The following is a 23305-nucleotide window of genomic DNA, read 5'->3' on the forward strand; positions in this document are numbered from 1 at the left end:
TTTGTGCTTGAATAAGGCAGACATTTAAGGTTTTCACAAGCATTTAAAATTTTGAACTACAATTTTTTAAATGAATAGTGAAGGCTTTGCATCTCACCTCAAGAAATAAACATCTTGAGAGAAAGTCTTGAATGAACAAGCAGAACGAACGGGTCATTTTGATTCTCTCAAAAATAAAAATACTAAACATTTTTATTGAACCTTATTCCCTTGACTTATAATGTTGAAATTATTACACTAAATATTAATTTGTGTTTATTACTATACATTTTTTTCTTTAATTCAGCCTGTATAATGAATTTGGATGATTAAATTGCATGTCTCAATATGAAACATACTCTTTTGTTAAAGGTTTGTAGGCTGTTTTAAAATTTTTTTAATTTATTTTTAATTTTAATTTTTTATTTTTTGTGGGGAGGTAGTTAGGTTTATTTAGTTAGTTATTTTAATGGAGGTACTGGGGCTTGAACCCAGGACCTCCTGCATGCTAAGCATGTGCTCTAAACCACTGTGCTATACCCTCCCCCCCAAACCTACTCTTGAATGTAAAAAATATTGAAGGACAAGAATAGCAGAGGTAACTGAAATGCCCCACAAATCTACACATCTAATTTTAATAAATTTTTTTTCAATCTCACTAAGCTTTTTAGCAAATGGCAGGCAAGCAGAATGACTGAGGGCTTCCCTGCTCCCTGCTCCCTGTTCCCCGTCCCCCAGAAGTCCCGAGCTGCAGTGCAGGGGTCACGAGCCCTGAACGGGGGGGCATACGGAGAAGCAGAGATTCCAGTTAATTCATAGATTGCCCAGTCAGCTCCTGGAGTAATTGAGAGTCAACTGTAACAAATCTAGTTTCCTTCCCGGGCACGAATAACGCTAGGCATCAACCCTATATTTTTATTTATTTATTTATTGTCTCAAAAGCATTCCCGGCCATAAGATGCCTTTTCTATTACTTTAAAAATAGTCCAGTAAAACATAAACATGTATCTTTTTTAGCCCCCAATACCTGGCATTTCATCTAGAGAAATAAAAATCTTAAGAGCTGTTCAGCATAAGAACAAATGAAACCTTTTAAAAAACATTTCAGTATGACAGCTGGGATGAGCATACGTATCTTTTTTTCTGATTTTTGTGTGTGTCTGAGAAATGAAGGAACTAGTTCTGATTCGTTACTTGCAAATGCATGGGAGATTTACTGCTCTGTCAGGAAAAAAATATATATACAAAGTCATGGGTATTTGCAATTGTATGTGCCCGTTACCTTCCACGGAGGAACGAGCCTTTGTCCTCTTGCCTTGTGACGGGGCGTCTGTTGGGCTGAATGAGGTGTGGGGTGGGGAGTGGGGAGGAGAAAGGCAGAATTGGAGAATAATTTAGGTTACTCTGTGTTAGAAAGGAGAGGTCAGGACAAGGAGGTTCAAGGGCATAGAGTGGGAGGGAGGGAAAAAGAGAGAGACCGAGTCAGAGAGACAGAGAATAGGAAAGAACACGTCTGGGGTTGGAGGGGAGAGGATGGTGAGCCCCTGGGACGGGAGGGACAGACCTGCTGTGCCCAGTGCTCAGGCTGGATGCCAGGGAGCCCAGTTTTATGCCGGTTACACTGTGAAACACAGAGGGCTCAGCTTTCATAAGTGTTACAGTTCTCACACCTTCATGACTTTGTCTTTGCCAGATATCTTCTCTGTAGCGTACGTTTGCGTTTTCTTTCATTTTTTTGAGCAGGACCAAAACAACATGATAGACATGTTGTTTCTATAACATACAGTTCTACTGAGGGTGAAATTTAATTTTTATAGTCTGGAACTGGAGTGGCTCCTCTCAGGAACTCTTAAGTATACTTTTTCCTTTAACATATTTTATATGCTTATAAATTTTTATCAGTTGAGAAAGCTTCATTGGGAAAATTGACTAAGTCAAGGTCTGTACTCCTAGAATGTTATTACATGTCAATATTAACACGACTTTGATATCATGCCAACGTGAATGTCTTTTCCTGTTTTTTTTAAAAACAGAAACCAGTATTTTTGCACTGGTTCCTAATATAATTTAAAAAATTTATGTTTATCTTATTTCTGAATTATTCTTTCCTTGTCATTAATTCTGTTTTATTCATTAGATATTTCTACTTTTGCTGGTGCCTCACATCTTATTCCTTTTTGTAGATTTCTGTGCAGTAAATTAACTTTCCTCTAGTGCATAGCATGGGGCTTTGCATAAAGTAAATGCTCAGGTATTGAATAAATGTAGATTAGTAGAGTTCCCCAATTAGTTTTAGGGGACAGTGGGTATGATGGCTTCTTGATGTGTCAGCTTGGCTGGGCTGAACAGCAGCCCTTAGCTATTCAATCAAGCACTAATTTAGATGCTACCACGAAGAGATCTGAAGTTTAAAGTCCTTAACCAGTTGACTTTAAGTTAATCAAAAGGAAGATTATTCTGGGTGGGCCTGGCCTAATCAGGTGAACCATTTCAAGGCGCTCTTCCCTCAGGTCAAGACTCCAACAGCTGCTGGATCTACATTTGCTGTCCCTCTTCCTTGGATCTTAGGGTGGCAGCTTGCTTATCATTTTCCCTTCTTAATTACCTGGGGACAATAAACTTCAGCTTTTGCCTATGGGGCTCCAGCCTGCTTGTAATCTTTCTTTGAGATTGCCTGTGGACAGGAGCTTCCACCTATGCCCACAGGGAACAGCTTTCTCATTTCCTCCCTTTTGAGTGCCAGCCCTGGGGACTTCGGGCTTGTGTAACTGGCCTTCACAATTGCACAAACCAATTCCTTGTTAACACATGCAAACAGTCTCCTACTGGTTCTGCTTCCTTGATTGAACTCTAACTGAGTGGATATCTGATTTTTCCTCTTTTATCCCCAGTGATACCCGTTAAGGTTAGTTCTCGTAAATCTTGGCTGAATGATTCCTGGAATCCTTAAGATCTAAAATGGACTTGATTTGAAGTATAATTTTAATAAACATGTAGGTTTTGGACAAACTAGTGTACCTTGAGAAGTCAGTGTTTCCTTTTTTATTTCAAATATTTTCCCTTTTATTATTTATTATTTTTTGCTTTCCCTTTTATTTTGGGGAAAGGAAAATAGCTGAAAACTTTGGAACACATTCAGAGAACAAAGAAACTAATCATAGACCCAACCCAGAAAAGACTGCCCTGTTGGAGCGACTAACAGCTCCATCCCAATTAGCGAAAGACGCTTGAGGCTGAGGGCTGGTTTTATCTGAGGACGCTGAGCCAGGAGGGTATTCAGCACATGCTCTCATTTCCCTCCCTCCCTCTTTTGATTCCTCCCCCCGACCCCCTCCCTCCCTCTTTTTCTTCCCTCTCTTCTTCTCTTCCCTTCCACAAGCACTTACGGTGAGGTAAAATTGAGATAAGATAGGTCAGGAAATACTTCTCATTGGCAGGTTATCAGGGACTTTGGAAGACCAAGCCAGGCCCGGTCGGGGTGGAGGTTGGGGGTCAAGACGTGAAGAAAAGAAGCAGGAAGTGGACAGTTTGATCCTGATTTGATCAGGGGCTGGGCTAAAGGCATTACTTATCTGTATTTCTGCTTGTTTTTCTCTCGGGAAGCTGGTGTTAGGAGTGCCTCGAGCCTGGAGGCACCCTGGGGGAGAAGCAGGACCACAGTGGGGCCCAGGTGGAAGAGGGCGGGGGGCTGGCCATCATCCAGACTAGTGCCAAAGGCAAGGGAGAGTCTGAGGCCCACCGCTGGCCTGGCCCAGGCACCACGGCTGGAGGGAGGCAAGTTCGGGTGTCAGGCCACAACGCACATTTTCCTGGAATGCCTTCTTGCTTGTGTCTGGGGAAATACACACGTGGACTGACCATGGTGCTGGAGAAGGTCACTGCTGTGTGGCTGTCGGGGCAGGCAGGTGGTCCTGGATTTAGGGACTCAGAATCCTGTCTTTTGGACACACAACTAACGGAAAGGTGTCCTGCTTCTGGCTGATGGGCTGGAAGAGTAGGAAAGCCTCTTCAAAGATGTCTTATTTTACTCAGCGTTTGCTTTGTAGAAGCCAACTAAATAGAGGAATAAGAGAAAGAAAAGCTTACTTAGACTTCTTCTGAGGACTTGTTTAATTTGTCTTGTGATAAAGTGTAATTTTGAGGACCATCATGCTAGAGAGATTTAAGGGAGATTATGGAGATTATTAAAATGTTCTTTCTTGGATACAGGAGAGGTTTGTAACACTTTTAAATCACTGTTGAGAAAACAAAAGGACATGTTATTAGGGAGCATTGCATAAAATACACAGAGCAGGATATTTTAATATTAGTCTATGTTTTACCTCCAGGAGTAGCAAATGATGGAACAATTGTATTATGGACCCCCAAATTATAGTTTATCATAAAAGGGTCACATGCTGTATTACAAGAGAAATTTTATTTGAATTATAGTGCATTTCTAAACCTCATGAATGATTTGTAAGAGGTTTAGTCTTTGGTAACTCAGAAGGCTGCTGACTAGAATTACAGCTCCCATTAACAGGAGTATAAGTGAAATAATTTTGTTTCAACAGTCATATCCTAAGGGCAAATGGGTCATAGGGAGTGATTAAATTGAAAACATGAGCCCACTAATATTCACTATGTATGTATCCCCTGTGGATGACCTCACTTTTTTTCCCTCAGGACTTTAGCTTTCTCAGACATTTACCATTGGATCAAGATATACTGGTAACAATAATAGGGTGATTGAATATGCCATTAGATTTTTCCCTATAAAAGTATTCTTGGCACAAGAGACAACATATTGATAGTCCTTTCTAAATTGAAATATTATACAGAGGGCAAGAGGACTACATAGATTTAGCAAATAATTTGATGGCCAGAAAAATACCATAGATCAGCAACAATGAGCTTTTGCAGTAAAAACCCAGAACCCTAATGATAAGAACAGTGCTTTGCAAAGTTATAGGGCATATATTTGAATCAGAACAGCTCTTCACTCATAAAATAATGAAAACATTATGAATGTTTACTTAAAGTAGTTCTTCTGACCCCATAATTCTGAACAATTGGCAAGAATGGGAATTTATATTTTAGTTCATAAAAGGGATATATTCTGCTTCAGGAAATTATGTATATCTTCAGAGCAGTATGACTCTCTGAAGACTGAGTATATCTAATGTATTTTTGGCGTTCCCTTGGCTTGGACCACAATGTCGCTCTGAATTTTTAATTCGAGGATTTATATGCACATTAACTGCTCGATACACCCTCTTTGCAGCTGGTGGAGGAGGAACACCTCGCCTGGCAGACTTGGCTGGCTGATTTGTGTAGGTTTCACGCGTGGTAATGGTGCACCGAGACCTCTCGTGTGCTTTTGAGGATCAACGTAGGTGTGCAAGAAAAAGCGAGAGCAGGAGCTGGGCATGAGTGGAGAGACAGGCAGAGGCAAGCACAGAGTGGCTTTTCTGGAGATGGCCATTCAGATTCACGAAGAAACACAAGGCGTGAGATGCAGCAGAATTAAGCCCCAGTCCTTTACTTTGAGTAGTTTTACTGTTCTAAACTGGTAGATACCCTCCTCGACCCGAAAGACACCTGATGTTTTGATCTGAGCTTTGCTGGCCTTTGGAAGAAGGCTCTGGAAGACAAGAAGAGGGTGAGAGGTGGTGGTGGGGCAGCCACAGTGGGGTAGTGCCGGGAGGTGGGGCGCCGCCTTACCTCATCCTTGTGCTCAGCCTTGTTTCCAGCCCTCCCTGTGCAGGGGCTTCCAGTGCACCCCCCGCAGGCCGTGCTGCGCTCACTGAGCGCCTCCACCTGTGGCTGTTTGGCAGCCCCTCTTTTCCATCCTGCACCATTCTCACAGCAGGACAAGGAGCTCTGCAGCATCTCCTCCCAACCCACCTATCCACCAGACAAACTCTCCGCAGAGTAGAAGGGAGAGGTGGTTTCATTCCTGCTGTTTGTTGAATGAATGACTGAGTGAATGAGTGGATGGCTTGTCTTCTCCTGACTACTCATTGCACGTGGCCATTTCCAGACTTCTAACCTCAGTTCTCCCCATACTGTTTTCCTCGGGGGATCTCCTGTTCCTCCCCGGGTGGAACTTATGGTACCACATACACGGCCCCAGATCTTATTCTTCAGGACTTGCTTCTCTCTCTCGAACTTCAGATCTGAATTTCCAACTGTCTGTTGTATGTGCTAAAAGTTTTTCAAACCCAACATGTTCACCTGAAATTCACTTCCGCCCTTTAGTCTGATCTTCCTTCTCCTTTCTTCAGTCAGCCTAAAAATTTTGTCATGCTCCTTACTTCCTGCATTAAGAAACCACACTCATTTTGCGTCTTCAAGATTTCTTGACTCATCCCCTCTTTGCCATTCCCAGGGATACTGCCCTAGTTCAGAACCTCATTATTTCTACATCGTCATTTGAATTATTTTCTAACACCCATGTCATTTCCCCCCTGAAGTGCTTAGCAGACATGCAGTAGGAGAGAACTTGTCTCTGGTCCCCTGACTCTTTGAAAGGTCCAGAAGAGCCCAGTCTCTGAGGAGAGAGTCATGCTTTACATTTGAAGGTGTTCTACAAAACGCACAACTGAAAAATCCTTTTAAAAATTCAATACATTCTAGAGATGGAAGTTCCTCTGACTTGATTCAGCCGTGACCTAATTGTCTTGGTGAGAGCTATTAATATGTTGAAAGGAATTCCTTCAGGTCTTCTTCCCATAATGATTTTTTAAGGGCAACACTCAAAATCAAGGTCAACTCACAAAGGCATCATTTACCGTATAACAGATAGAAATTTTAAGCCAGTCTGATTCTGAGGTTTAAGAACTTTTTTTTCATGTTAAAACTAAAAGTTGATTAATTTCATTAAAAATCACAGTGCATATCATACAGAGAGGCCTAGTGACATTCATTTTTCCTGTACAAGTACCCACAGGTGTCTGAAATGGAGGTGGCCAGACACTGGGCACGAGAGAAGGGCTTTCCAGACCATCAAAGAGCTGTCTTCCACCTTTATAATATGTGACAGTTTTTTCTGCTTTTCTCCATTGCCACCGTGGTCCTCTTTGCTTTACCGACATTTTCTTCTTTGTTGGGCTTTCTAGCTCAGATGAGCTTTCCAAACGTGTTTGTTTCAGTGAATTAAAATATTGAGTTGCATTTGACTAGGGCTTTTGAGTTAAGCGAATGTTATTGTGTTTTAATTTTAAGGATATGATACACACTATATATATATATCATATATATATATATGATTTCAGCAACTCAGTCTGGCATCCAACCCTCAAATTGACAGACATCTAAAAATGTTTGCTTTATGCCTAACAGAGGGTAGACATAGCTTTTTTTTTTTTTTAATGAGAGGAGTTTTGGTTTTGATAAATGGCTTGCTTGTCTTTAATAATTGAAAATACGAATTTAAGAGTAGTAAGGGAACCAGTTTTAAAAAAGCAAGGTGTCCGGGTTCTCATCAGAGTGAGACTGACTCCATTACGGGGTCTGGTTTCGGGTGTGTGAGGTACAGAAACAGGAAGGTTTGCAGAGTTTCCTCAAGCGCTAGGGAGGGTGGCGTGGGCTTGAAGAAGGGACCCATCTCTGCCCTTAATTAGGCGTGTAAAACTCTATTCACGTAGTCCCTTAATCCAAGGCATGAGGATGCATATCTCATGGAATCACGAACGTTGATGCTTGCCGTCTCAGAAGAGTACACATTTTATAAAGCAGAATTCTGGGTTCATCCCACCCTAAACATGTCATACATCAAAATCCAGTTTTACAAAACAAGAAAACTACGAGTTAATAATTTGCTTTACAGAAAGATTCATCGTAAGATTATTTAAAATTCAAACTCCCCTAGCCAATTTCAAATGTGTTAGATTTACATAATGCAACTGCCCAGAACTATCAGAAGTCTGCACAGAGTGTGGGGGTCTCTCTAGTAGCGCATATGAACTTGGTGCAAACTTGCGTCTGTGTAACCACGATCTGAACGAAGGGCGTCTGCAGATGATCCTTCAGTCCCACTTGGCTGTCAGTTTAGGTCAAGTTTTGGAAACCTTCAGTTTCCTAGAGGCATGATTTCCATGGTTATAACAGAGCCAAAGGCTGGGAATTAGGGTTCTATCAGCTAGATTTCTCTCTCTTTCTGACATCCAGGAAGGAAATCTTCTTCACTCTTAAAATGAGTGAAAACAGAGGATTTCTTTCCTTTGTCCACTCTCTAGTAAAGATGTGCTAAAAGGAGATAGAGTAGAAGAAAATTTTTAAAAATTAAGGATATATAGTGAGACTGTATAAGGTAATGTGTTTGAGAGCTGCACCTGTTTTCCCTGGGGTATTGAAATATCATTGACCTATAACAGTGCATAAGCTTAAGATGTACAGTGTGTTGATTGGATACACTTCTACATCGCAAAGTGATGATCGCCACAGCATTAGCTAACACGTCTGTCAAGCAACATAATTACTATTTTTTTTTTTTTGGTCTGTGTGTGGTGAAAACATTTAAGATCTACTCTCTTAGCAACTTTCAAGTACATAATAAAGTATTATTAACTGGAATCACCATGCTGTGTATTAGATGCCCAGAACATATTCATCTCATAACTAGAATTTTATGCCCTTTGACCAACATCTCCCCCATTTCCCCAGCTCCTAGCTCCTGGCAACCACCGTTCTAGTCAGTTTCTATGAATTTTGGATTTTTCAGATTCTGTATTAAGTGAGATCATAAGGTATTTGTCTTTTTCTGTCTAACTTATCTCACAGCATAATATCCTCAAGTTCCATCCATGCTGTTGAAAATGGTAGAGTTTTCTCCTTTCTTATGGCTGAATAATACTCGTGTGTGTGTGTGTGTGTGTGTGTGTGTGTGTGTGTGTATTAAGTAGCTTGCTCAGAGTTACACAGCTAGTTAAGTGGGGTTTCTGGGTGTGGACCATGACAGTTTGCTGTAGCATCTGTATTCTTAAGCTTTGCATTAAGCAGTGAAAGTTTATCCCTTGCTCAGATCACCAGTCCTATTCCATTTCTTAGAGGCACTTTTCTGTCAACTGGGAAGGTTATAAGCTTCAGACCTCCCTGGATGCAAACATATATTCTGCTACTAGAATCAGACCATGCCATATGTATTGAATTTTTATATTTTGGCCATCATGTGTTTCATCTCCAAGCACTCTTTCTTGTTCCTGGTTGTTCAGTCTTCTTCGTAGTCAATTGAGAATGCTAACGTAATCTCTCTGAGGATGCTAATTAGACCACTGCCACTGAATAATACATTTCTTCTCTTCCCTGACTTGTTCCTCTTCTGTGCTCCAAACCGTCCCCAAATGCCTGCTGAGCTTTGGTATTCAGCGCGTGGTGAGCTGGCGTGATCAGTTTGGGCAGCAAGCTGGCTTCCCTCCGTGGCTCTGTGGATGTGTCCATTTTACTTGCTTTTTCAATGAGTAGCTTTTAGCTATAAATACTAGCGTTGGTTGTCTTCCCCTTTTCTAATTGGTCAGTTTATACCTTTACCTTTGAATCCCCTCTTCCTGCTTTCCCCGGGTTTATTTCGTTCTTTCATTCTTGCTTCAGAGCTAGCTCACTGCTTGTTCTGGCATACAGGCAAAGCACCGGCAAAGTCATTCGGGGCTTTTTCCGAGTGCATCTGTTTTTCTCAAAGACTGTAAAGAAAAAATAAATTTAGTTCTTTGCAACTAGCAGCTGGTATTGTGAAGTAGCATGCAGAATTTACAAATATATTAATGATGGAAGAGGGCCTTAAGGAGGATGAGGGGTTGGCAGATGGGGAGGGGCAGCTCTGGGCTGTATCCCATCTCCGGAAGTGGTCATGTTCCTCACTTATGCCTCTGTGGGCTTTTTGGTCCATACATCAAAACATCTGAAACCAAGTCATTTCACTGGCAGGGCGGAAGGGTCTGGTCCAGCCAAGGACTTGCCTGAATGGTGTGTGTGTGGTGGGATGGCTGGGGGCTGTTTGCTGCAGCTTCTTGGGGACTGTGGAATCTCCCACCGCAGCACCCAGAACTAGAGGATCAACCTTCTCTCCTTTGGTGAGCCTGCTCCTTCCTTCTTGGAAAAAAGCCTTCCTGCTTTCCTCTAAATAGGCTCTCTCCAGGGTCCTACCCCCCTGCTTAGCCAAACTTCATTCGCTTGCAAGATAAATACGGTGTGCTTTTCCTCTCTTGCTGTTAGACTTTGCTTCAGAGCCCCTTTTAACTGGTGTAAGCCTTGGATTTGCAGGAAAAAAATCTCAGAAGCAGCATGTTCATAGGGAACATCGGCCCCCTGCAGAATGAGCTCAGACTTAAGAGGTTCATCTTTCTAGACTGTTAAACTTTTCCTCCAAAGTACGTTCACCCCAAAGAGCAGAGCAGAGAGACCATGTTATGTGCCACCCGCTTCTGGTGGAGCCCAAAGCAGTTAATACGATGTCTGCGTGTGTTTCAGCATAAAAATCCTATTTTGCTTCCCCAGTCTTTGCATAAAATACTTAATAAAGATGTATCTCATGGTTTCTTCTCTTCCCCAGGCTCATTACCCTGGTTTGAGAGGGAGAGCTAATTATAAACCCTTTATATAATAATTTTTATTTTCATTTAGTCTTTCGAACAGACAAATAAAAACCTTAGGGGACCAACTGAGGGGGAGCTTAAGGAGACTGGGGACATTTAGGAGAGGAGGAAGCTGACATTTACTGAGTGCCTGCTGGGCACCAAGTTCTATGCTTGTGGCTCCATAAGCATCATAAGATGCCTCCGTTTTTACAGACATCAGTGGCTGATGGTGCTCACTTTTCCCCATGCCTCTGGGTAGCACCCTCTCATCTGGCTCTGTACTGGGGTGTCACTCGCTTTGGCCATTTGGAGGTAAGCAAATGCGATGCAAGCAAGGGCTCGAACAAAATCTTACGCCACCAGGTTTTTGCTCTTCTAGTACCTTCACCACATCATGAGAATGAGCCCTGGCTGGCTGGAGGATGGGAGACACACGAAGTGGGGCAAAATTGCCCTAACTGTGTAAGCCGGGGTCACCCTAGATCAGCCAGTGGCAAGTCACAGCCTAGCAGAGCCAACCCACAGACGTGAGCAGGCCAGCCCCACTGCAGACACACACGTGTGCACAGCTAAAGCGACTGAAGCCCACAGACTTACTAGCTAAATACATGTTCACCATTGCCTGCCGTGGAGGTTTTGTGGTTATTCCTTACACAGCATTATTGGGGCAATAAATAACCCATACTGCAAGGTTTTGTTACCAAACATCTTTTTATTGATAAGAAAAATGAAGCTCAGAAAGGTTAATTAATGCACCAGAGGCGGGGCCAGGACTGGGACCAGGTCCTCCTGAATGCCTTGAATTGCACTGAATGGGGATCAGAGCCAGGCAAGGTGACATGGTAAGTTTATAATCTTTAAAGTAACAAGCTTAGGCTCCTCCTGGCCCCAATGCTGATCCTTTAAAAACATGGCCAAATAGGAAAAGAAACCTGAAAGTAGATTAGTTTTGAGGAAAGTAAAGACATTAAAAATGTATTTCTTGCATTTACTAAATTTGTTTTCCTTTTTTACATATTTTAAGCTGTAACTCACTCAAGTGTTCTTCCCTTTCTATGTATATGATATATGCCGTGAAGACTGTAAAAACATAAAAGGAACTCTTACTTTTCTTAGGCGAAGAGAATAAAAGTATTTATGTGGTTTTCTCTGTTGGCATAGATGAGCAGATTAACCATAAGTGGGAGATTCAGCAGATCTCTGTTTCCCCGACACATAAAATAGTGCGTTTGGCCCCTTTTTTGTGTTTTAGTACATTTTTGTCAACAATTTTTTATTATATAAAAAAACCCATCTCTACTCCGTACAGAAGTTTTAAAATCATTTCACAGCTGAGTGGAACCCTAAACAGAGCTATCTTAGTGTAATGAAGCAGAAAACGATTGCTTCTTAACAAGGCTGCTATATGGTGACAAACAGCTCATAAAAATCCCATCTGCCACAAAACGCCTCTATTTTAGTTGCCTTAGAATCTAAATAGTATATTTCCTATTTCTTTTCAGAAACAACAGAGGACGTATAAAGCCTTCACCACCATCAAATTATACCCTGACAAGAAAAGCACTTGGTTCCTGATGTGCTGGCGTGGTCCATTCCCGGGCCCACACGTGTCTGGCGCTGCCCTTCAGACCTGCAGGGCTTCTGACCACCCCCTCCCAGCGCCCGTTACCGGCTCCCAGAGGGTCGTGCAGTAACGAACGCGATGCCGCTTCTGATGCTTCAGCGTCAGAAGATGGCTTGTGTACCAACTGGCTGTAGGTTTTGTTTAGTAAAGATGAAAGACAGCTCCAGGGCTGGCAGAGACAAAGAAATGGGACTATTTGTAGAGTCACTGATCCTATGAAAACCTGCATTTTGTGGGGGGAGGCATTGCTGCCAACTTCGACTTATGGTTTTAGGTGACAACCTTATCTATCTATCTATCTGTGTGTGTATATATTTATCTACTTTATTTGGGTGGTCTTTTCAAAGTGTTTTCCCACCCGCTACGAATTCCACATACCCGTCTCAACCAAACAGCCTTCCATTTTCAAAACATTTCAGCCTAATAACTTGATAAAAGTATAAATTCCATCTATCTCTAGGTAATCTAGTATGCCTTTAAAATGCAAATATATTCTTTAGTAAAAGAAAGACGCCAACTCCTTCAGTTAGAATATAAAATATAATATTTACAAACGTATTCAAAGACATTTGCTTTTAGAAGATGGTGGGATATCTTCTTGGAAAGGGCCAATGAAAACTGATGTTTAAATACATTTAACTTTCAAGTAGAACGTTATGGAATTTTCTGGTCTGAGGATACGACGGGCTTCTGTGAACTGGCTGCGACCCAGCTCCCTGTCGTTTGATACCAGGTGGAATTTTACCTTAAAGGATGTAACTCTCTTGATTTTCATTGAGCGATTACAGTGCCACCGTCTCCGCTGTCTCTTGCGTGATTTCTTTTACCCTTTCAGCGAATCTCCGGTGTGCGTTCTGTTACGTCTTCACAACACAGAGGGAGGGCCACGGGCTAAGAGAGGTGAGGCCACACAGAGGTCACACGGCTGGTCAGTGGTGGAACCAAGGATTGATTCCAGAGCTCTTCCCATTATGTTGCATTGCCTCATGGAGCAGCAGAGGGACCAGTGCAGTAAAAGAGGGCTGAATTGGAGTCAGGACGCCGGGGTACTTGCCTCGACTCTGCTGACAGCTGTGTAGCTCCAGGCATGTTGCTTCGTGTTGATGGGAGTTTTGTAGCAAGTGTTGCTGGGGCTTCATCAGGCCCATAATTCTGGGATCTAACTGGACATTTGGACACGAAAAGGTGCAGACCAAAGTGAAGGACTTCAGTACTGCGTGCCATGTACATCAATTAAAATGCTCCAGTTCTTTGCCTGCTTATAATGCACAAAATATTACTCTAACACTTAAAAACCCAAATAGTTTATCTAATCTCCTGTTGATGGATATATAGGTTGATTCCGGTTTTTGGCTTTTCTGAATAAAGGTGCCAAGTACGTTCTTGTGGAAATCCTTTGCGGAAGTGTGCACTCATTTCTCGTTGGTTTATAAGTGGATGTGACATTTGCTCATTCAATAAGGGTTTATTGAACAGCTTCTCTGCGAGACACGTATGAAGTACTTTACTCCATTGTCTTACTTACACTTTGCAATATTTTATGATATGAACAGTATTGTGTGTATTTTAATTATTAGCAAACAAAGCCATAGAGGAGTTTAGTAAAGTTGCATAGTTTAGTAAGTCATGCCCACTCTGATCAGCTCCAAAGTCTGAGCCTTTTTCTACTGGGCTGCACTGTCTTGCTAATATGTTTTTATGTACCTGTAAACTTAAGTTGGTTTGGTTTGGGTTTTTCAAGCCAAGCCACTCAGTCTCCTTACTTGACCCTGCAATACACCTTTCTCTGCTCAAAAAAAAAAAAAAAAGTTGGCTTGCACATTTTATATTTTATTAGGTGAAAAAATACCTCTAGACATAACTTCAATTTTACAGGGTCATCAGAGTGTTGAATAAAATGACAACCAGTAAAAGAAGGGAGAGCACAATGCAGATAATGATTAAAATTGCCTTCTTACAATAGGCTTAGCCACTAAAGGGTTAAAAGAAGCCAAGCTGTGAAATGTGAACTTGTCGATTCTGTTTAGTAGAGTACATATTTTGATACAGAATATTTAATTCGTCTTGCCTCGCCAATTAGACTATAACTTCTAAAATTAATGTTCTGCACACTGGAAAGGAGAAAGAAGAGTTGTTAGGTGACCACAGGCTGAACACAGACGGGGAGGATCTCATTGGAAAGGAATGAGCTGGGGTAAAAGATGCTTATTTTTGCAAGAACCACCATATGTTCACAAAAATGAATCCAGCTATTCCTTATGTTATGTTTCTTGTTCTCTTTAAAAAAATAAGGAGAGGGATTTTGATCCACAGAGCTCAAATTCCCACTAAGTTTTGTCCCTTTTGCCATAAGAATCTGGCATATCCATAGACACATATGCATATTTTTTCATTTGCTTGCTTGCAGATTTTAGCTCTAATAGTTGCCGTCTTGGAGAGGAGAGCCGGCAGCTGCTGGCCTCTGTAATTTTTAATGATATAATGGGACAGGATGCATAATGTGCTGTGTCTCTTGACGGGTTCCAACCTTGGACTGTTTTCCCAATTCTCTAAAATGGAAAATGTCGTAGGCCCAGAATGCTCAAAAATAAGGCCCAAGTAAATGTCCACACAGATCACAGCCGCTCATGTGGCCGCAGCACCGGCAGCCGAGAAATCATCGTGGCTCGGAAGCCTGTGTTTTCACCCTTTGTTCAGGGACTGTCTGTGATGCATCCTTCCGGATCTCCCTTCCCGTCACTTCCATCCCCGATCCGCGCTTTCCCTCCGCCTTCCCTTTTGGTGTGTGAAGGCACATTGTTCAGTTCCCCTCGTAATGAACAGGAGGCCGTGTGGTATTAAAACCATTCTTTTTAAGAAAAGAAGGACATCAGATTTCCCTCCCAATTCCTTTGTTCTGTCTGCCGGCTCCCATTCTCGTCTGATTCTCGGTTCCACCTGCCATTTGGAATGACAGGCAGGGTTGGAAGCGTTCACTCTTTTTTCAGAGGCTGCCATTATTTTGATGGGTGTCTTTGGTGGTGTGAAGATTGAGGCATCCATGGTTCGTATTCTGCTGCTTAAACCTAATGTCTTGGAGGCGAAGGAAGCGTCACGCTACCTTCCATCTTTTGTTGGCCCCCAGTATGATTAACTGCCGTATTATATAGCAATACTCTTATGCTGTATTTCTGCCAAAGTTACATGAGTGAGGCAGAAAAGTATTCAAGAGGGTAAAAATGAGGCTTCTTGGATCCAGCTTCCTGCTCTCTGTAAGTGGCAGGAGTTTCCTATGTGTGGCGGTAGTGATAGAAACTGACAGCACATGCTTCAGGTGTAAGGAAGAAGAGGGAAAACAGATCACACTGAATTAATAAAGTGAATTTCTGGCTTTGACACCTCCCCGACAGGAAGGAAACGGGACTGAATGACGCACACAGAATATAGTGGACGGTGCTGGCTACTTTCTCCCGTCCCCCAGTCTCGGGACGTCCTGGCCTCTCGCTGTGACATCTAGCACCAATTCTTGTTTCGCTCATGGTGAACTCGGGGGGAAGTCTGCAAACTTGGACGTAGATAGCAACGAGGAGGCGGCTTTTAAAGGCTGATTTTGGCTGTATAAGTAAGCAGCTGTTATCCAGATAGGAAAAAACTCAGCCTGCCTGGAGGTGCTTAGTGGCTTTAGTCTGTCTGAAGTGGATTAAACCAAGAAGTAACAGGGTCTTCTCACCGTCCCCTGCTCATGGAATCTGCCAGAAACTCTTCACCTCCACTGTTATTTACAGTGGAATCTGCCAGAAACTTGTCTTTCTTTTCCTTAATAAGCCACCCCTTTTCTCTCCAGAATGAAGACAAATAAACAGCAAGCTCAGAACTCAAATGAGTGGCTTTCATAAGAGCTTAAATCAAAGAAAGGAGGCGTCCTTTCCCGAGAGGACCGCTAAGTGGTGGGAAGACTGCACACTCTGACGCAAAACGCAGAGAGCGCGGTGCTTAAGCAAAGCCCGTGAGAGCAGCTGGTACGTTTCGCATGACATTTAGCTTCGTTTGGGCAAAATGCTGAAGCTGATGGAAATATTCAGTTTAATTTCCATTTTTGTTTCCACAGATGAAGATGTCATCTGGTGTGCGTGCGGTTCAGACACAGGCATCGTCGGTGAGGGGTGGCACTGTGGAGACCAACCAGACCTTGGTACCAGTCAAGGTTATTTGGACGCGAGCCACAGAAACTGACTTTGGCTAAAAGGAGAATTTGTTGGAAGGATGAGGAGAGGCAGCCGAACTGGAAAATTAGGTTCAGAGCAGGAAAAGGACTGAGGAGGGCTCCGGGAATCCATGCGTGCTGCTTATGCATGAGTAGGGGCTCAGCACTCAAGCTCCCGGGAGGGGTATCTGGCTGGATCAGTATGATTATACCTTCTACTGCTTTCCCCCCAGGGTTTGCCAGCAGGGCTCCTTACTCAGCGATCTTGTTCTGCTGAACCCAGTGCAGGAGAGGTAATTCCTTAAAAAGAACACCGTGGTGCTGTTATTAAAAGAAGGGAGGAACTCATGCTCATCTACCCAAAGACATAACTGTCCAGGGCACAGTGTAATGTGCTGTTGATTTTATGCCATATTTTCTATGGCTTTTAGTTCGTGGTCTGTGTAGTGTGTCAGAAGAAAGGGAGGGGATAGGGGAGAATGGGAAAATATTTTTCTCATTGTGCATTATATAATCTGATGTGGCGTAAGCAGTGCATGTGGGCACTGGCATAAAGGGTTACACTCTCAAACCTCTGATCTGTTGCCATCAGCAAAGATGTTGAGTTTTAATCCATGGGAAGTATCCTGCCCGTGACTTTCTGCTCCATGGAGAAATCTGTCTTAGCCGGCATCCGAGTTTTAAGATTTTCTTTTTACCAAATAGAGAAATTAACATCCTCTCCCTCCTTGACAAGGATGGGGCAGGACACAAAGGGAACTGAACAGGAGGACCCCCACCCCAACCCCAGGGGCAAATCCACAGTGTCACAGACTGAAGGGGTACAAGTCCCCGGGTGAGAGTGGTGATTAGTGTCAAGTCTGTCTTGCAAAGCATGTGGGAAGGACAATATTGACGCATACCATGGACTTACAACTGCAGAGGTAAAGACTACCCATTTTATACAAATAGTGCCAAGGCCCAGATACTAAGGTGTGACTGTCCCAGAGCAGGTCGGCAAACGTCAGGAGCAGAAAAGGCTCAAGCAAAACCCCAGCAAAAAAGAAAAGAGGAGGAACCCAGAACACTTCATCCTGGAGACAGTTTATCTCAGGCAACTGTGTAAGAGTTTTTGGGGACTGAGAAAAAAGCATTAATTATACATGCATCTGTCTCTATTCTGCTTATTGTGTTTAGTTTTGCATGGATTAACTATGCAGTAAACAGCTCAAGGTGTTCATTTCATGGTGGTAGCTCAGTCTATCCCAAGTTAGCTTCGTGGTATTTCCAGGTAATTCCTGCAGGATCAGGCAAGAGCTTGGCAGATCTCCAAACGGACCCCGAGGTCTCTGCACTGTTGCTCAATGGGGTCAGAGGAAACGAGCAGCGGCAACTGCAAAACAGAATATGTTTGAGGACAGCATTGTTGAGACACAGAAAGAACAAGATTAGTGAAGCTTCTGGGGCTTTGACACAACTGGGTTTAAATCCTGGCTTTGCTGTTTACTAGCACTGTGACCTTGGAAAACTCATTCAATCTCTTGGAGCCTGACTTTCCTCATCTGAAAAACGGGTTTGATGAGACAGTTGTTATCCTGTGGGGACGCCGGGAGGTCAGGCGTGTAAGGGGTCGGCACAGCTCCTGCGCGTAGTAAGAGCTCAATATATGGTAGCTGTTAGTTTTGTACAGAGTCAAGAGTCTGGTTATTCTTAGGGCAAAATAATGGGAAAGTAAATTTTGAGTAAAGCTTTGGCTGTAGAGCTGGAGGATGCTTCGGTCATTGACAGGGTACACGACAAATGTAATAAAGGAACTGTAAGCACATTAACGTGAATTCATGATCAGCGCTTTGTGAGCTCAATGCTTGAGCCGTGCGACTTGTCTGCCCCAAACTCAATGCAATCTTAGTTTGCGTCCATGACAGAATGATGTCCCGACTATAAGGTGGCATTCGCTCCACTGTGCTTGGCACTCCCTAGATGATGTCTGTGGCATTCTGAGCGGTTCTGGGGGCGGAATGCATTTTAAGATGGTTGCTGACAGAACAGGTTGACAACCGGTAGAGGGTCTGGCTTTCCATGCCAAATGAGACATGTTTGGAGGAATTGGGGATGAGTTGGAGCATTTGAGACTGAAAGGAGATTTTGACTGCTGTCTTCGGAAGTTGAAAGGTTGACTGTGAAACTGCATACAGAGGTTGGAAATGAAAGAGAAGCAAGCTATGGCTGAGAATGAGGAGGCTAATAATTATAGCTGTTCTGTGTTCGGACGGCCCTCTGTGTAAGCTGACTTGGCTCCTGGAAGGTTCACACATGCTGGGACACACTGCCCAGAGATGCTGAGGGGGACATTTTTACCTGGAGTTGGAGTTGTTCATCAGAAAACCTTGGTAGGCTGTTCCAGCTTTTTGACTCCAAAATTAAATAACCATTCTCCATGGACAGAAGGAAAAAAGTAACAGCCGTGAAGCCACAGGAATCCTTAGTGCTTCTTAAGACTAAAGGAAAATTTCCTCAGAAGAGGGCCTGCTTTCCCTGAATCTCAGGGATCAGTGTCCCCGTGTCCAGCTGGACGGTTAGGGGCTCTGAGCATCAGGGGCTCAAAGTAGAACACTTATGAGCAGAAGTGGCTACACTTTCCTCACTGCATCCTATTGACTGTCAGCCTTTTTTATTGTTACTGTTGACTTCTAAAGTCAAGAGCGTTCACGGTGTTAAGATCAAGTTTCTCGATGCTAATTGGATCAGATCTGTAAGGGGCCCTATGTCGTCATGTTTAGCCAATTTCTAAATTTCTGAACAACCATCAGATATGTCGTTTTTTTTTTTTTTTTTTTTTATGGCTAAAGAAGAATTGGGAGAGCATACTGTCTGTGTTCTTAACTACCACGTGGTCCTGCCTGGAGAAGAGAAAGGGGAGGGTCAAGGAGCAACAGTCCTTGGGGTCAGGCAGGCATGGCCTTCTGGAGACCGTGGGCAAACTGCTCCTACGAACGCGCAGGTCCCTCATCTCTCCAGGGGGCGCTGTAATGGTGTCTACTTCATAGGTTAGTTACGAGGACTGATGAAGGCATAATAAAGTGCTCAGAGTACTGCCTAGCACACTGCAAGCCCTCAATGAACGCTGCCTACTGTAATTAACTTTCACCCATTTCTCGTGCTCTGTCATGGTAAGAGTGACACAGATGGTCCACAATTTTAATACAACTTCAAATACTTATTTTTGTTTTTAACTTCTAATTATTTGGGGAGAAATCAATTCAGAATCTGGCAATCTTTCTTTACCCAGAAATATTTACTAAATACTAATTGTTTCTAGCCTTCATAGAGCTCTTCAAGTCTTTGACATCTTTATTAAATCTTAGCACTCCAAATAGTAAATGCAATATTTATTTGCAGACTTTCCTGGAGTGTAATTCCATGTATAGAGCTAAACTGCATAAAGTAATAATTGAGAATTAGTTAGAAATTATTGAAGCTACAGTGGTTACAGCCACCCTAATAATTAGTCATGTAAGCCTGAAAATAAAATGCCTTAAGAATTTCATATGCCCTTAAACACTTACAAGTGAGGAAGGAAAGCACTGAATTTCTTTAATAGCTATTGAAAAATTTGTGTCAGAAAGACCTGTCTCAAAAGACTGATAGAAAAGGGGTCCAGTGGAATCCAATTACGTTTATGTTAAAAATTTCTTGCTTCCTCTCAATAATGTAAATTACTTCTTATAAATGTTATAAAGCAGCTGTTCTTTGGCCTTAAATTCATTATGTCCTTAATTATTACAGAAGAACATATTTCACAACCAAATGGAAATTTCAAGAACTTTCACAGATTATGTTGTATTTTTAAAAATTTGATTATTATTATGCTAAAATTTCTAAGCTTCCATCAAAAAGAATGAATTATACTCAGGCCTGACTGAAACATTTATAATCAAGCAATATGAAGAATTAAAGACAAAAGTTGATTGTTGTGAAATTCCACACCCAAAGTTACTTTGCGTGAGTCATTAATATTTACAACTAAACTGTCCTTTGATTTGCATTCATCATGTACCTTGGGATTACATAAAGACTAGTTTATAAATATTCTGAAAAAGGAGAAGATGCCATAATTAAATCACAGTAATTAACTTGGATATTGGGTTACTATTTGAATGAACCACAGATTCTTACTGTGCAGGTTGATTTTCCATGGTATTCGGAAGGTTAAGATTCAGCACATGGAAGATATATGAAAGTAACTTTTTAGAAAAATAGCTCTTTTTCAGACCTATACTCACAGTGAATGTGAACTTGTCATTAAGAAAACATAACATGCAACAAAGTTTCATATCCATTTGTTAAATATTTAAGTGGTTTCTTATGGAGCACAATGTTAATTTCTTTAGTGAGAGTTGCAAAATATTGGTCCAGTCAAGTTTCACTGATGTTATGCTTTTTAACTGATTTTTAAAATGCAAATTTAAAAACCGGATATTGACTCATCTATCAAGAAACTGAAACAACGTATTTTAATATTTAATCTTTATTGTGTTTGGGAGTCCTTTAATCTTCAGGCAAAGCAATTTTGTTGAGACCAAATTTATTAATAATTTAATTTTTCTTCTAGACTTGAAAACCTTCTTTGTGTGCTGTTGCTATAGGGAAACTGTGTCAAGCCGCTGAAATGTATTATCGACATTCAAACTATAAACCGTAGCTGGAATTTTGATATATAGGTATTAATTTTGATCACTTCTGTGATATATTTGTATCATACTGGTGAGGGGACTTGGCAGCAGCTGAGATGGTTCCCAGAGCAGCTCCTCCGTCTCTTCCCCCCTTTTACTAGCACCTGCCTCGGCCACCTGACCTTGACGCCATGACTCCTTCCTCACTCCCACCTCCCACCAGCAAACACAAAGCCCTTCTGCTGTCTCAGCATCTCCTGACAGCTTCCACTTCCTTCCACCTTTCCTCCTGCCGTCTTGATCTGAACCCCCATGCCCTCGCAGGGTTTCAGCAATGGCCTCCCTTTCTCCAGCCTCCATCCCTCCCAGTCCTTCCTCCTCATTGTGGCTGGAAATTTCTAAAATACGGACCTGATCACAGTGTTTTATCTACTCCTTCTCAGTTCTGAGCACCTTCAACACCCTGTAGATGGCTTAACCAACCCTCTCAGTGTCTTGGCCGTCCCACCCCCACCTAGTGTTCCCTCCACTCCAACTCAGCTGTGCGTTCCCCTCACTCCTCCAATTTTAACATAGACATTTCAGAGTAAATTCGTGTGTCTCATTCTCTGAGCAGGGCCTTACCATTCCTGTTTACCTCCTCAGTCACCTATGAAGACCCTGTGAGCTTTGGCCGACTCTCTCTCTATCCCTCTGCCCTCTTTTGTCTTCATACCCCTCCTCCCCATCCACTCTGAACCCATGATAATTTAATCATATACCTTTTTATATAATGGCATTGTCACATTATCCCCTGGCAAGGCCATGCTCCTGGAAGGCCCAGGCTTCCGCCATCTCCCCGTGTCTGCCCACACAACCAAGTGTTGCTACATGACCGGAAGTTTGGAAAAGTGTCACTTCATGATCACCACCGTCAGTGCAGGCTGAGCCCTGGCACCCTCTCCTGCTGCTTCTCTCTGAAGCTTGATCTTTGATGTGCCCTCTGTGGACTCACATCTAGTTTCTCGAACTTGCACTGAAGACCTTGCTTCAGATTCGTTGGGAAAACAAAAATCAACAAAGGGGACCATCGTCAACCTTTCCTCCTAAACTTCCATGTCTGTATCATTTTATTCTTTTCTGAAACAATAGAAGTTTGTTTCTCCTTCCCTCAAGGACTTGTTTTTCCACATGTGCTGTGAGCCCTTATTCCTTATCAAAGCCCTTTCCTTACCAGAGACTGTTTTTAGGCTATTTCCTCTCTTTCCTATACCGTCCATCTTCCCTCTCATTTGGTTCATTTTCATTAGGTTACAAACACACCCAATGATCTCCCTTTTTAAATAAAACCTCCTGGACCCCAATGAGTTTTTGACTCCATTGAATTTTCTTTGCTTTTCATAGCCAGACTTCTCCAAAGAGTGATTTATACACTCTCTCTCTCCAGTTTCTCATCTTCCAGGTATTACTTAATAAAATTCTCAACTGAAGAGAGGTTAAGATTGATTTCTTGAGTGGCTCCAATGTACCAGGCACTGTTCTAGTGTTTTACATGCTTTAACTTATATTATCTAAGCCCAAACAGCCCTATTAGGTAGGAAATATTAATCACTAAAATTTACAGATAAGGACACTGGGACACAGAGAGTGGTGTGCTCAAGATTTGAACCCAGGCCGTCCAGCCCCTGAGCTTGTAGTCTTAATCATGGTCCATTACTGTCTCTCTAGAAATAGAACATACGTATAAAGCCTTTTCCCAGTCCCCGGCCTCTTCCTCCACTGCCAGAGGCCACCATTATCATTATTTTGGCAAACATCCTTTCAATTTATGTTTTGACATTTTAAGGCATATATATCCAACTATAAATGATATATAAAGTTTTTCATGTGTTTTCAGTATTTATGTAAATAAACATAAATTTGTTATACTTATAATTCAACCTCTTTTGTTACTCATTGTACTTTGGAGGGCTATCATGCTGACATATAGTTCTCATTATTTTATTTTAGCTTTTCTGTAGTATTCTGTTACACATATTTATCACAATTTATCAATTTGTTCTTTTATTTGGGGACATGTAAGTTGTTTGCAGTTTTTATGACATCATAAAGGTGGATCAGTGAACACCCCACTAAGTGTTTATTTCTGCTTTCATAGCACTGTGTTCAGATCAATTTTTTTTCTATCATCAATTATTTGGACTTTGTTAACACTTCTTTTGATTTTTATTACCTGGTCAGTTTAGGTAAATGTATCATGCACCCCTGAAAAGAATACATATTTGATACCTGTGGATGAAGGAGTTCACTGTGTTCTTTCAAACTTCTACACTTG

General features: G+C 42.1%; 1 long non-coding RNA gene across 5 annotated transcripts in view; it reads left to right on the forward strand.

Annotated features, from left to right (window-relative positions):
* Positions 1–23305, forward strand: part of LOC105062151 (uncharacterized) — a 133117-nt gene that overhangs the window by 60977 nt on the left and 48835 nt on the right. For 2 of the 5 annotated variants that reach the window (XR_012510538.1, XR_012510537.1), the window contains 2 exons: positions 15980–16154; positions 16244–16327. This is a non-coding gene — a long non-coding RNA (uncharacterized LOC105062151). Of the gene's footprint in view, positions 1–12034; positions 12431–15979; positions 16155–16243; positions 16328–16660; positions 17441–19159; positions 19366–20930; positions 21040–23305 lie in introns of those variants that run through there. The other 3 variants (XR_012510539.1, XR_012510540.1, XR_012510541.1) reach the window with 3 other exon arrangements.

The sequence above is a fragment of the Camelus bactrianus genome, chromosome 12, assembly GCF_048773025.1.
Source record: "Camelus bactrianus isolate YW-2024 breed Bactrian camel chromosome 12, ASM4877302v1, whole genome shotgun sequence".
Classification (NCBI taxonomy): Eukaryota; Metazoa; Chordata; class Mammalia; order Artiodactyla; family Camelidae; genus Camelus; species Camelus bactrianus.